The sequence below is a fragment of the Gorilla gorilla genome, chromosome 19 (assembly GCF_029281585.2).
Source record: "Gorilla gorilla gorilla isolate KB3781 chromosome 19, NHGRI_mGorGor1-v2.1_pri, whole genome shotgun sequence".
Classification (NCBI taxonomy): domain Eukaryota; kingdom Metazoa; phylum Chordata; class Mammalia; order Primates; family Hominidae; genus Gorilla; species Gorilla gorilla.
In genome coordinates, this window is record NC_073243.2 from 84900059 (window position 1) to 84914544 (window position 14486).

A 14486-nucleotide genomic window follows, 5' to 3' on the forward strand; every position below is an offset into this window, starting at 1 on the left:
ATTTTAGATTATAAACTCGTAGAGGCACAGGTAAAAAATTCATCGTTATCAATGATATATATTGTCTGTATTTTTTTCTCCTCTTTTTCTTAAAGTTGACATTTTGACACTGAATTGAAATAGGTAGTAGTAAATTCTGCAGGAACCATAAACAAAATTTCTTTTGAGCAACAGCACTCTCCCTGTGATATATATTTTCTACAGATGATTTACAGATTACAGACATGCTGTGACCTTTCTCTCCCAATTGCAAACAGATTAAGGAGAGCTGATTAACCGAGACTAAAAACACTGGGTCGTTTTCTCTTACGGGGGTCTTTGACAAAGCCCTCCTTTCTGAGTCCTCCCACTTCATTCGCTTGCAAATCACTGTGCCCAAAGAAGTCCTCACTCCCCCAAGCCCAAACCTGGCGCCCTGCAGCGCCATCAGCGGCAATATCTTCCTATTTGAGGGACGGCTCTTATTAATCAGAAACGCTGAATGGAAACCAATCAGATAGAGAGTTCCTTTGCCTTCAGCTTCCTGCCTGTCTGAGTTAAAAGTGATGCTCGAAGAGAAAGCCACACTGAGATGCATGAAGATTCAGCTGTGAAGATACTATAAAAAGAGAAGAGAAGGACCGAGACAGAAGCAACAACGGAACTGTCAGTGCGGAGTAGGGCTAAACTCAGTTCCATTGTTAAGCAAGGTAAGTGTTATTTACTTTGCTTGACAATGTAAGCTATTCAGTTTTTGCTTTCTTATAACGAAGTAGTACAAATATTGCTTTTCTCCTAGTTGCTATATTTTGCTCTCTCTCTCTCTCAACACTTGGAAGCACATAAGAATACATTTTAGTAGTATTTGAGTAAAATGTTTACATGCTCAGTGACAAAACTTGCAACATTTGCTTCTTATTTTACTTTTACAAAGCTGATACCTACTCAAGCTCTTTTTATAGTCCTCATATTTGCATATGGAATATTGTCGTAAAAATAAAACTAAACTTAAAATTGTATCAGTTGATCGTGGTGGCTTTCAATTACTCACATATTTATGTGTTCATGTATATGATTATTATAATAATTTGAAATGGACTCCTGGTCTTCTCATAACTTTTGTTTAAATCACTTGAGTCAAAATTGTCAAAAATAAGGGCATCTTTATTAATAATTGAATAAGAAATGCTTTCTTTATTTTCAATATTATAAATGAAACAATATATGAATAGTAAAAATGCCACAGATGCATATTGGATGTCAGGATTAAGGTGATCACTTTACCTGGTAAAAGAGTTTTCTTCACATATTTGTGGCTCCCACTCAGGTCGACACTCTGAATGTATACATCTGTAAGCTATAATTGCTTTCTATTATTGTAGGCAAATATGTCTTAATGTAATGATGACTAGGTAGATGAAAGCCACAAGAAAGGGAGAGTGTTTCTAAGCCAAAATTGGCATTTAAAAAATTTGAAGTGATGTGGGAAATGCATTGATTTGGTGGAGCATTGTTTTATTGTGTTTTCCATCGCATGCTCAAGATCACCATTCACATCAAATAAATTTTTGCAGGTAGGCTTGTCTCAATAAAGGCTTGGATTTTAGCTATAAGGTCATCAAAATTCTTTAGTATTGACAGTTAGAGACTGTTACCAGGGTAAAATTCTCATAATCTGTTTTAAATAACAAAGGTGTAATAAAAAGAAAGTTATTAATTGTAGTAGATAAGTTTACATTTATTTGTATCATCAACTTTTGATGAAGATATAATGGACTACAGATTGGAGGAGAAATTGGTGGTCTTCCCCGGAGATGTGTTGTCATTTTATATTTTGTATTATAGGTAGGTGAGATTCCTAATAGGGATTTTTTCACAAGGTTTCTAAATCTTTTTAGCATGAAGAATGAATGACTTTGTGACATCAAAAAAAGTGGTAACTTTTGCAAGACAGAAGGGAATCTTCCTTCGACTCCCTTTTCTTTATCTATGAATTTGGAAGAGTTACCCATCTTCAGGCACAGCCGTTAAGAATGAATTTGATTATTCAAGATTCTCAATTTTGTAAAAAACCTCCTCCTACATTCTGCAGAAGAAGAACCCTATTTTTCACATGCAGACACTACATCATTGCCTAGGCAATGTGTGTCAATTGTGAAATACATTTCTGCAACTATAAAACTGGCTAGTCCAGGTTTGAAACATAGATCTTTTGAAAGATAAGGAAAATGAAATAACATGCTATTACAGCACATAGCACCAAAGAACTTGAACATAACATAAATAGCATGTGTTTGTAGTCTTGTCACCAAATATGTTATGGGTTTGACTAAAGTTTTTCCAAATGAGGAGTAGATAAATAATTATATGCACTTAATAGATATATGCCAACATGTTGAAATACCAACACTTCTATATGTGTTTTGAAAAATGAAAAAAAATGTAAGATAAGTACATATTATGAGCAAATCCAATTCTGGAAATAAATAGAAAAAATGATTTAGAGAAAGCAGAGAGTAGTATGAATTTAAGAATAATTCACTAAAGTCAGATTTGGTAGTACTAATAAAAACAATAGTCCTATGAGATAATAATTTTTCTAGGATAAAAAATATTATTTTTCTTTTATTACAGTATTTGATAGTTTTAAAATATTTGAAATGGTTTACATAACTATGCTACTGTTATTGCATTCATTGCATGAAGGAAATAAAAATGTCTCATACCACTGCCTGTGTGTAAGAAGAGTATAATATCAAAGTTGATCTTGAAATTATTCTTTTAAATGTTGTGTTGCTCAACTTGATAAATCGTGTGTTGAATCAGAAGCTCATCTGAACGTCACCTTACATGGAGGGATTTGTTCTGGTGTTTTCCTGTAACCACTATACATGCCAAGCTTAGCCAATGCAGTGTCCCGTCCATGGTACATTCACCAAGTAAGATTTTTAAAGCAAAGTTAATTAGATTGTTTTTATTCTACTGGCTTAGCTCTATTCAGGCATCAATAGTGATATGAGGCAGATGCTCCTTCCCCACAATATTTCTACAGTATATGGGTGTAGTTAATAAGAATGCTTTAGAGAGTGCTTACAAATTATATAATATAAAATATGCAATTAATGTGGCAACATATAATATGCAAGAAAGTATAAATTAAGGTGAAAGTTAATTTTAAAAATATATGTGAATGTGTCATGAATAAACATTGGCTGTAACTTGTTCTCTATGAAAGTAAACAGTCTAGATAGATAATTATTCAATATTAATGCAGATGCTTCAATATAATTTATCATTAATTTGCTATATTCTTTAAGACTAATTTTGCTCACTCAAAGGCACATTTAAATATGATGTAGAAATAATCTTACATTAGAAAAAAAGATATCTTAAAAAATGTCCAATGTAATACTTTTGACTTCAAGGACACACATACACATACACACACACACACACACACACACACACACACACACGTCAATAGCAATATTAACATAGAGTAATTTTGATTCATGGTGAGATTTTTTGTAATAAAAACTCTAGTTAGTTTCTTGGGTATTTTACCTTGTAAATCATCTGCTTAAAGTTAAATTTTCTTAAAGAAGAAGAAAGCATGCTAAATAGAATCCAAAGGACATTGATTTAAAATGAGTCTTGTTTGTTTTTACCTGATGCTTAATTTATAAATATGGTCATTTTTATTGTAGAACATAAAACATGTTTCCTAAGATAAAGCAATTTCTTTTTCTGTATCTTGCATATTTGTTTTCAGAAACAAGTTGTCTTTTCAAAGATATCCCGAATAACTCTCAATACCCATGACATTATCTTATTTAGGTGTTTACATAACATTTTGGAACTTTAGAAGAGGGGTTTTAACTCTCTCCATCTTTAATTTGACACATGCTAAAGCAGAGGCTTAGAAAGATCGGGTTCCATATCCAAGACTGTCAAGTTAAATATATGTGTGTGTGTATATATATATATATATATATATATATGCAATACTATGTGGAAACTTATCCTATTAAGCCATGAAACTCAAATTGGAAATATAGAAAAATACATAAAGAGATGATAGACAGATACATAGATGATAGATAGATAAATACATAGATGATAGATTAGATAGAGTTGTATAGATTATTGAAAACAATGAATTCTGGATTGTTATAAATAATCTAAAAAAGTTTTTTTTTTGTCTTATGAGTCATTTCAATTTCTCTGCCTGGAAGCACCATTATCCTTATTATTAAAATATGGTAAGGAGTGTACAGTGAGGAAAATGTCTTTATAGCACTCTTCTACATTTCCATAACAGCCCTAACATGTTAATGCACTTATCCCTAAATTTAGCACTAGTAAGACATAGTCTTCTAGCCACATTACAAATGCAAAGTGCCTGAACAAAAGCAGGGTCTCTGGAGCCTGACCAAGAGATTTCATATTAACATTTCTAAGAAACACCTCTCCAAACATAAAAGTCATTATAATGGATCTCATTGGCTATGAGAGGAAAGTGGAAACATCATGGGGTGTTGTGGTCAGATGCTCTGTGTGAGTGTGTGTGTGTGTGTGTGTGTGTGTGTAAGAGAGAGATGTATTATTTATTTATTTATATTTTAGGAATAAAAGTAAAAAAAGTAAAGAGCTGAATATTTTCTTAAAATGACATTCAAAGTTTTTCTGAGTTTTTTTCTGTCCTATTAATTTAGCAAATTATAAACCAATTGCAGGAGAAATAAGCATTCTTGTATATCTTCTATTTCTCTTGATGAGCAAGATAATTTTTGATCTCTCTAATTGGTCGATGGAACACGAGCATATGATTGTTTCATAAATATGGATTAAAAAGCCAACCCCTCATATCAGATTTTGAAATTGACTTTACAATTCTGAAGAGCGTAGATGACTTCATTTTAATTTCTACTCCAAACACTAATTCAATTTACAGTGGAAATAGTAGTAACTAATAATTATTATTTAAATTTGAATATGAAAGATTTAACAAGTTCATTAATGTATTCGATCTTGAAAGAAGCATATATCTAACAGAATTTATATTAGAATATGCTGCAGTTGACATACTTTATATATTATTAACACAGTTTCCAAAGCGTAATAAGCTTTTTCCTCATATTTAGTAAAAGAACATCTTTGGAAAGTCATATAAAAAAAGAAACAATATACACCGGAAGCTGTATAACAGGGGAGACAACAAATAATGCATATAACAAAGTGTAATCCAGGCAAAAGAGCAACAGTAATTCACTTCCTGGGTCAAAAGACATTATATAAAATATGCTGCTTTTATAAAACTGGGAATTCAGTCTTAAAAGTTGTCTAAGGGAGTTTTCCCCAGACAATCAGCCAACTCTAAAATGTATTTGTATTTTTTTCTACCAAAGCAGGTTACTGTAGTATTATTACATAAGTTCTAGAAATATGTTTTAAAATATTCCCATATATATGTTATAAATGCTTCACAATATAAAGAACACATAAAAAAAATTGTGTCTTTTTGTTTTTTTTTTTTTTAAATTTTAATGGTAAGTAAACCGCAGAGGAAATGTAACAGTTTCCTGTTAAGGAAAACTTAACAGTTCAAGAAAACTTAACAGAAAGTTAAGAGTAAACTTAGTTGAAATTACAAAGTGACATCTATCTATCTATCTGTCTGTCTGTCTATCTATGTCTTTATATCTTTATATCTGCATATGTTTCTTCATTCATATTTCTGTATATCTGTATCTATAGCTATGTCTGTATGTTTGTGTGTGTATGCATCCAGAATACATATGGAAAACAGAAAGAAAGCACAATGAATTAATTCAAAAATTGTGAACATTCAATGTTCACATAAATTAATTATAATATTTAATTATTACAATGGTGTAACAGGAGGAACTAAAATAACTCCTTTATTAGTCAATATTAGATATTATATTATAAACAAATGATAAAATACCATTTGAAAATTTTTTATTTTTGGAAAATCTTAAACTCAATTATAGTCCATCTACAATGGTTGACTTGGATAATTTTTTGAATAGGAAAAATTAGAATTTTATTTTTTTAACTGTATCTAGAAATAATTATTCTTTATTGAATGTTCACAATTCTTGAACACCTCACAAAATTTATTATCTTTTTACCCACATTTACAGTGGATGAGAAATATATAACATAGAAGTTAATGCTATCTCAAACTATGTTTAGATAAAAAGATAATTATTATCAGGAAATAAAATTATTATAATTTTACATTAGTCATGTATAATACAAAGCAAATATATTATATGGTGAAATTTTTAATTATTTATTTGGCTATTTTCCCCAAGAGTCAATAAGCTATTAAATATTTGTTGTATTTCTAGGTAAATTAACAATGTGCTTGATTGTATATTTACTTTATATTAAAAATGATACTAAGTTTAAATAGTATTGCTTTTTTCTTGTGTGTGATCTACAGTAATTCATAAAACAGAAATATTTTATTGCTACCACTCCTTCTAGATTAATGTCACAACTTATTAATGTTACAACTTAATAAAGCATTTACACATGTATTAAACAGGGAGTGGAATAGGTTCAACTGTTGGAAAAGAGAAAATAGTTTTCTGCCTCCCCTAAGTTTTGCCAGTTTGTCTAGATGATGTGACATATTGAATATGGTTTTAATTCAGCTTTTTCATACACTAGCATTAAATAAGATGTCAGATTCTGACAATACATAATTTTCCAAAAATTAAATAATTAACTATTATAATAATATGTACACTTATTTATTCAAATGATATTCATCTGTCTTTTTTGTTTAGTTTAGAATTCAGATGCCTAATACAATCACTGACAATAAAGAATATTATTACACTTGTAATAAATATATTTATCTTTATAATTATAATTAATTTTAGTTTAAAATATGAAGTTCTATTAAAATACAAATGGTGTATATCAATAATAAAGTGCTCTTAAAAATATTATAGGGCTATTTCAGCATATTGAAATGGAAAGTTTTTATCAATAGTCTGTTCATATTTATATATATCTCTATAGACAGCTAAATATATAAATATGTGTTATGTGTCTCACCCTCACAACTTTGGACCTGTGACCTTTGTTAAACTTGGTTTTTCAATAGCTAAATATGTCAGATGATTTTATTTAAATAGGAAAGTAAGTTTCAACTTTGGAATCATTTGTGATTTTAGAAAATTAAGAAGAGAATTGTTCTGATAAAATTTCTTGAAATAAGTATGTGTCACTAGCTACTGGGAGTTCATAAGCATTTATACCCAAAGTTTAATGTTGAAACCTACAGAGACCAAATGACAGAATGAAGACATGAGAGGCGTGGGAGTCCATAGCAGACTCAGTAGCACAGTCACACAACCGTTTACATTGAAAAATGTTGCCATTGTAGACCTTTTGCTCCTTCCAGACCTATTAGGCATGCAAGTTTGCTAGTTGACAAATAAAGCATTGGCTTTGGGATCACTGCAAACCTTTATTAAACATGGGCAAGAAAATTCTTCCATACGCCTAAGACTAAACTAGGTCTGTTGAAGTCTTACATTGAATAAATTTTTAAACACACATTCAGGAAATAATACAATGTTACTGCAGAGTAAATATGCAACTTATGTATGTCTTATATTTATATTGCAATGACCATAAATTGTAATCTTCCTAAATTACAAGAAAATGTGAGTAAAAGGCCTATACAGAAAGAGTGTGAGGAGATTTTAACCCAGATTGAAAATTCTACTTCAGTTATCTATTTGAAGAAATGTATCCTAACGACTTAAAAATAATATTTTGTTCTATAAAGTATGAATTTGAAAAGATACCTTGAAAAATAAGTATTTTATCATTTTAGAATTCTATGTATAGTCATACAATATAGTGGTTTTCTATGAACAAGGGATGTTTTATAAACCTTCAGTGATATGAATTTTTTATTAAAATAGCAGTTGTAATCATTTATCCAATTCTAATTATGTAATGTTTTAGTTATATTTCTTTCTCAGTTTTTGGCTTATGTTAAGCAGCCTTGTATGAAAGTGATCTTTAATTACCTTCATGGTGAGAAAAATTTAAACATATTAAATAACCAACTTGAAAAAAAGTAGATTTGTAACCAATGTTAGCCTGCAGAAAAAGCATATAAGATTACAGAAGATATTTTTAGTAGTTAGCATGTGATTTAAAATGTTCTAGATAACATATACACTAAAAAAATTCAAATAATATACTAAGTATATAATTATATCTAGATGTAAAGAATTACTCTCACTATATTTAATATACTAGATTCATGTGCTGAGTGTTATATGTATTTGCTCCTTTAAATATAATCTTTGAGGAAAGATATCCACACTCCTTCTGTATTTTTTTGTTATGCTTTAATTCTAAATCATTTGATGGCTAAAATAAAGTTGACTTAGGTTGTATGTTGTCTACTGCTTTCTAACAAATTGAGCATAAATCTATGCTGATACCTAGAAAGCAGTTAAGTCTTCTCCTTGCAATAAACTGTGATGACTTATTTATATTTTTGCTTTTGACCACCTGTGTTTCTTGACTTCAGTACAGCTTTTTTTTTTTTAATCCCTGCTTCTCTGCTACTTCTGTTTCCATCCCCCCTGCTTTTCTGCTTTCCCTGGTTCATTATTCCCTACCCCCCTCTTTTACTTCAAAGACGGAATAAATTTAACTAAAAGTGCTTCTCCTTTTTAACCTGGCATTCATTTTGGGAGATTATTCAGTTAATTGCTAAAAAAAGTGGCTTTTTCAACATCAGAAACTCCTTAGATGTGGAAACTAATAAAAATGGATCAATGTATTTTATGATCAGCTTTAGAACCTCCTCTCCTCTCCCCCCATCTCTCCCTACTACGGGAAATGAACCTTACAGGGAGTTGAGTATTGTCAAGGTCACAATTCACGAAGAAGAGATAAGTAGAACGAGGAGAAGTACTTTTGCTAACAAGAAGACCTGTCTACACTTCCAACAATGCAGTCCTGCAGGTATACAGTTGCATGAGAATTTTGAAGAATTGTTGAGCAAAACTGAGGCTTGAAAAGCAAAGGATATCCTTGTATACTTATTACTACCTTTAATGGAGGTAGGTGGAGTGGAGAGACAAAGTGGCAAAATGTTTTTATACTTTCTGCTTGGCCTCGGGAGCCCCATAATTGACGTATCTAACTTTTCACATTAAGAAGCTGATCTTGTGTCTCACTTCCATGTCATAGCGATGTCAGCCCATCTTATAATTTGTAGGTGTAGGAAGCAATGCTTCTCAAAACACCACCACTGTAGTGTGATCTCCCAAATGTGTGCAGATTCCTTGAGAAGTCTATTTGGGATCCTGTATGAGCCCTTCATTTTCCTCTCATTTAGACTCGCAATCAGGAAAAAGATCTTTAGATTTTTTTTGGTAATAATTTATTCATCCATCCATTAGCTGGTTATGTCATCGCCTTACATTTAAATTTTCTCCTTATTGAACACTTACTACATCTTAGGTACTGTGCTGTGATGAGGCTGCACCTGCTGCGCTGGGAAGAGCACCTTCACTTGTAGACCACTGTTTCAAACAACTTCACATAGAGATTCTTTTCTTGTCATTGTGATAAAATATCTGCTTGTAACTTTCTCTCTCTCTGACTTTGTTTTGTCTAGATAGCTTGGAACTGATCTTTATTCCACCTCTATTTAATAGCATTAAATTCATTCAAAGAAAATTTTGTTTAGCCTACTATATTTTCTCTTCAGTATAAACATCCCACATTGCTCCAATTATGTGAGAAATATTTTATAGATCATATCCTACCAGGAACTAACCCTGTGTGAAGTGAATTCTCTTTGATATTGCCTATAAAATTGAAACCAATAATCTTAATATGAATTAACACAATAATTATGCTATAACATTTCAAATTAGTTAAAGGTCATGTTTTCATTATTCCTCAATGTTTCCAAAAGCTTCATATAGAAAAAAAAAAGTTTCCATGATTTGTAATTATCTCTTTTAAAATAAGATGTTGTCAAATTGAGTGAGATATAACCTTTACTATATCTTACATTGGCCTTTCCTATTTAGTCCTTGGATCATTCTTCTTGAGAAAATTAACACCTCTTTTGCCATAATATTTAAGTAATCTTTTAGTTGTTCACCTGGCCAACAATTCCTTTAACTATTGATACATTCTACAAAATATAATTTTGTCAAGTAAGGATCTGTTCAAGTAATCTTCTCTCTCTGTATCCCTACCAACACTCCATCACATCCAGAAATGTAAGGAAGTACATTTCTTGAATCTAAGTTTTTGGTTTTTGGCAATTGGTTTTTTCCTGTATTTTAATTTTTTTCTGCTATATTCTGAGTCTTAAAATATGGTTTTTCATTTATATCTATAAACCAGTACCTAAAAATGTACTTGAAACAGAATTTTGTCAGGAAATACTTGAGGAATTGAATTATCTCCAAGTGTACTTTCAAAATCACTCTAGTGAAAATCACTCTCGTCAAAACAGATACCACACTTTGTGGAAAAGACTTGTCCTTGCCTGACTTCATGCCCTTTTTCATATGATTTTCTGTTATTCAAATATCATTCTCAACTACCAGTCCATTACAACAGTACCTATCAATTATTAAAGACTATATCAAGCCCTATGCAGTATACAGTAAATTCAGAAAGAGGAGTCTGGGGTATTTATTGTTACCAAGGATTTTTTTTTTTTTTTTTTTTTTTTTTTGAGGCAGGTCTCACTCTGTCGCCCAGGCTGGAGTGCAGTGGCAGGATCTTGGCTCACTGCAACCTCTGCCTCTTGGGTTCAAGTGATTATTGTGATTCAACCTCCCAAGTATCTGGGACTACAGGTGCGTGCCACCATTCCCAGCTAACTTTTGTATTTTTTGGTACAGATGGGTTTCACCACGTTGGCCAGGCTGGTCTTGAATTCCTGAGCACAAGTGATCTGTCCACTTCAGCTTCCCAAAGTGCTAGGATTACAGGCGTGAGCCACCATGCCTGGCCTAGAAATTCTTGATCACAAAAACCTGAGGGCTACTGCCCTATAATGTCAAAGTATACATTTTAAATAGTCAAAACTATTCTGAAATCTGTCCAAAAATATTGTATTTATGTTTTAATTTGAGTTTACTGGAAGAAAGACTACAGCTTTCATGTTATCCATGGAGAGTTTCATATCCCCCCAAAAATGTATGGACTGCTTAACAGTTCATAAATTAAAACGTTTATGATCAACAACACAATTTTATCAGAATAAAAACAAAAGTGCACTAGGCTGATGATGTCAGCCCCATGCATGTGGAGACCCGTGATCTCTTCCCAGCTCCCACATTTACTTTCTCTGTTTTGCTAGTAGGTTATCTTTACTTCTGGGTGCAAATTGTCCCATGTATAAAATGTAGTAAACAAGAAGTTCAGTAGGCAATATTTTTTGATAGTCAGGGTAAGGGCAGGTAGAGTCCTGGAGCCAGATATCCTACTTACAAAAATTAGTTATACTCTATACTTCATGTGTGAGTTTGAGAAAGTCTTCTAATGCCTTGGGGCTCCAGGAGCTTCCTGTGCAAAACTAAGATATTAGCAGTAACTACATTGTAGGGTTTTATGAGGAGACACAATTGATGGCTTCTTTAATGACTACCATTATTCTTAAGAAGGTTATGGTTCAGGTACTTTATATCTGGGTAAAGGGTATTGAGACCCACCATATACAAAAGTAGGAGAGTGGCCTAGATTAATTTAATGATTAATTTCATTGTTCTTGAAATTAGATAGGCTAAGTCTGAATGTAAATATTCATATCATAAGGTTCCTTAAGTTGACATAGCACACAATGGAAATACTTAATATTTTGAACAATTTTTGTGTTGTAAGTTTATATTACTTGAAATTAATATAGAATACTCAATATCATAGATAGAACACTCTACACTTTATCGCTTGAAGTTAAAATGAGTATATTACTCATGGATCTTGGAGATGTGAGTGAATGATGAAAGTCTTTTAAGTCAATAATAATAAAATTTCATAGGCTCTCATATCATAATCTATTTTAATGCCAAGTATTTGAGTTTGGTTTTTTAATCTATTTACGACTTCCCCCTTTTAGTCTTGAATTGCATTAACAACTATAAAGTGAATGCCATTCTTGACCTTAAAATGACTACAACTTATGAAAGATGATTCATTTATATAAGGATTTTATTGTGGTTTGAAAAATATGATTCTAACAAAAATGGTAGTAATGATTGCATACTTGCAAGTAACATTCACCAAAATTAATTTGAACAGTATATTTTTGGTGAATGTTAATGATTTGCTGGTTTTCCTAATGCATTGTCAACTGGAGTTAATGTTTATAAAATATACAAAATATTTAAATTTATATTATTTACTAATTTTTTTTCTATAGTCAAGCATTAACACCAAATGTTTGTTCAAACTTTACTATGCATCATACATTTTTCTGGGTGCTAATATTGTAGCAGTGAGTATGATACAAAGTTTTTAATCACAAGAAGGTATTTTCTAGAGGAGTGATACAAATAACAAAAAGAATAATTAAAATATTTTTAAATTCTGTGTAAACAGGTGGTATAATGGAGAGTGACTGGAGAGGTAAGTAGAGCTTTATGAACTTGGTGAGGGAGGTTTCTTGGAGAAGGTGACATTTGAATTGGATCCAAATGAGGAGAAGGAAATATTATGACACATACCATTTTGGGTAGCAAAAATGACAGGTGAAACAGCCCTGGTATGTTAATGAAATTTACTCATGTTAGAATAGAATTCTAACTCTAGTTAATTTAATTCATAAACCCCACATTGTTATATTATGCTTATCTCAGCAATTATAAACATATAATAAGAATGTGAACTGGACACTTTCCATTTCTTGTTTCAGTGTTTTATTAATTAAAACCTACATTCTATTTTTTTCTTGCTTGATTAAATAAGATATTCCAATATGATATAACGTTCATCTTTTTAGGTATACAAAGTTAGAATTTCATTAAATATTGCTATTAATAAATTTCAAACAGAGAGTTCAAGCAGCTACTATAAAGTATTAAAATTTTAACTGTGAGTGTCCAAAAAACTTAGTTCTCCAGTGCCTCCTGGTTATAAGTGAAAGACTCACTGAAGCTAAGGCAGGAAGTGGGACCTTAGTGTAAGAATATATATCAGTATATGTCACTGTCAACTTCTGCATCTTTATTTATAATAATACAGGACACAATCTTACAACTCTCCAAAAAATATAATTCTGTTAACAGGATTGACGCTCCTTTAGTCTGAATGTTGAGGGAGGTTCTATTCTTCATGGAGGCACGAGAGAATAAGAACCTGTTGTTCTAGACTTCTCTCAAATGTCGCCAAAGGTCAAGTCCTTCCCTATCTGTGTGATTGTTTATCTTGAACATTTTCCATCCTTTAAGTACAGTTTCCAAAAGAAGGAACCTAATTACACAATGGCATTTCTTCTCTACTTCCCAGAAACTGTTGTCTTGCAGGTTTCACTGTTAGCACTTTGTCTATTGCTTCATGCCAACCTTTATTTCTTTGGTACTTTTATGGCTTCTCTTCCCTCTTTATTGACTTATTCTTTTGATGATCTCCAGTTAAGCTTTCTGAGTTAATTGTACTAAAGTAACCTGTGTTTCTTTGTATCAGGACTCTGGTCAGTCTTCTGATTGGTCTCCAGTTATTTTCCGTACCATATCTGTATTAGGTGATGAGCCCAGTCATCTTTTCTTGAATCTCCTGATATGCAATGTATTTACTAAACATTGAACTTTAAGCTCTTAGCAGAATGCTTGGAAACCTTTCCTTAATATCTGTCAGCGTGTTACTCAAAATACATTGATAGGTCTATACCACTTGTGTGAATTAAACAGTTGTAATGCCAATATTCTTTCCCCAAATAACACACAGATAATATGTTTCTCAATCTACACAATAGATTACACATTTTGGCTGAAATGTTGTAAGAAATAAATAATACCCAATTTGGATTTCTAAGATTATATCACAAAAAAATTAATAGATATTTTCTATAGGGAAATGCAACACTGTATTTTGGGTGAATCATGTTTTGCTAAATTATTATTTTTTTCTGCATTGCTTAACTATCATACTAAATCATATGCTGCATTGTAAGTGGTATGGTATTTATGACTTTTGATCCGATGCTAACTCTATGTCTCCTACTTTCCTGCACCTCCATTCCCAGCTCAAACTACTAGCCCTATGTTTTCAGCTACAGAGTAGAAATCAACTCTAGTATACCTAAATATTAAACGTAATGGTTAAGAATTCAGGCTCTTAGTCAGAATATAAGTTTCAATGTCGTATCAATTAATTTATTTCATTTCTCCAAATATCAGTTTTCTCATGCAAAAATGTAGATAATTAGAATTCTTGGAATTGTTGTTAATGACTGTGGTAATGCAAGTATC

The 14486-nt window shown here is 31.5% G+C and overlaps 1 protein-coding gene across 1 annotated transcript in view; it reads left to right on the top strand.

The window, feature by feature from the left end:
* Positions 1 to 385: 385 nt before the first annotated feature.
* Positions 386 to 14486, top strand: part of CDH9 (cadherin 9) — a 159141-nt gene continuing 145040 nt past the window's right edge. The window contains exon 1 of the mRNA XM_004059005.5: positions 386 to 689. The gene's annotated coding sequence lies outside the window, so the exon portion shown is untranslated. The remainder of the gene's footprint in view (positions 690 to 14486) is intronic.